This window comes from Acyrthosiphon pisum, chromosome X (assembly GCF_005508785.2).
Source record: "Acyrthosiphon pisum isolate AL4f chromosome X, pea_aphid_22Mar2018_4r6ur, whole genome shotgun sequence".
Classification (NCBI taxonomy): Eukaryota; Metazoa; Arthropoda; class Insecta; order Hemiptera; family Aphididae; genus Acyrthosiphon; species Acyrthosiphon pisum.
Window position 1 is genome coordinate 14223665 of NC_042493.1, and position 1679 is coordinate 14225343.

A 1679-nucleotide genomic window follows, 5' to 3' on the forward strand; every position below is an offset into this window, starting at 1 on the left:
GGATAATACAAAATAACAGTTTGAAACGATTGATGAACTACTTTTCCACTTGGTTATGGTAAAAGAACAAATTGCAACCTCATAAATCCACTAATATTAACAATTTTACCTTTGGGGTAAAGTTTTATTTATTGCTTTTCCAATGAATTACACTTTCATCTGAAGGATAACACTAAATAACATAGTGGATTGATTGTTGAACTACTTTTCCCATTGGTTATGCCAAAAAAACAAATTGCAACTTCATCAATCCAATAATATTAACGTTTTTTCCCTGGGGGTAAAGTGTTTTTTAATGATATTCAAATGGATTATACTTCAATCCACCGGATAACACTAAATAACATTGTGGATTGATTGTTGAACTACTTTTCCAATTGTTTATGGCATAATAACAAATTGTAACCTATTAAATCCACTAATATTAACATTTTTACCCTGGGGGTCAAGGGTTTTTTTTATTGATTTTTCAATGAATTATACTTCTATCTGAAGAATATCACTAAATAACAGTGTGGATCGATTGTTGAAATAATTTCCCTCTTGGTTATGGTAAAAAAACAAATTGCAACATCATAAATCCACTAATATTAACGATTTTACCCCGGGGGCAAAGTTTTATTTATTGATTTTCCAATGAATTACACTTTCATCTGAAAGATAACACTATAGAACATTGTGGATCGACTGTTGAATTACTTTTTCACTTGTTCTTGTGGATAGAAATAAATGAAACCTCTTAAAACCACTAATATTAACGATTTTTCCTGGGGTTAACGTATTTTTCATTAATATTTCAATGAAATACACTTTCATCTGAAGGATAACACTAAATAACATTGTGGATTGATTGTTATTGATTGTTGAACTACTTTTCCCATTGGTTATGCCAGAAAAACAAATTGCAACCGCATAAATCCAATAATATTAACGTTTTTACCCTGGGGGTCAAGGATTTTTTTTATTGATTTTTCAATGAATTATACTTCAATCTGACGGATAACACTAAATAACATTATGGATTGATTGTTGAACGACATTTCCACTTGTTTATATCAAAAGAATAAATTAAAACCTCTTAAATCTGCTAATAATTATGAATCTTCTCTGGGGTTTAAGTGTTTTTTTAATGACTTTTCAATTAATTATACTTCAATCCAACGGATAACACTAAGTTACAATGAATAGTGATTGTTGAACGACTATTAAACTTTTTTATGACAAAAGAACAAATTACAACTTCTTAAATCCACTAATAATAACGATTTTTCCCTGGGGTCAAGTGTTTCTTATTGATTTTCCAATGAATTGCACTTTCATCTGAAGGATAAGACAAAATAACAGTGTGAAACGATTGTTAAACCACTTTTCCACTTGGTTATGGCAAAAGAACAAATTGCAACCTCTTAAATCCACTAATATTAAGGATTTTACCCTGGGGGTAAAGTGTTTTTAATGATTTTCCAATGGTTTATACTTCAATCTGACCGATAATACTGAGTTACAATGCAAATCGATTGTTGAACCATTGGAAAATCATTAAAAAACACTTTACCCCCAGGGAAAAATCGTTAATATTAGCTGATTTAAGGAGTTTCAATTTTTTTCTATCCACAAGAACAAGTGAAAAAGTAATTCAACACTCAATCCATAATGTTATTTAGTGTTATCCGTCAGAT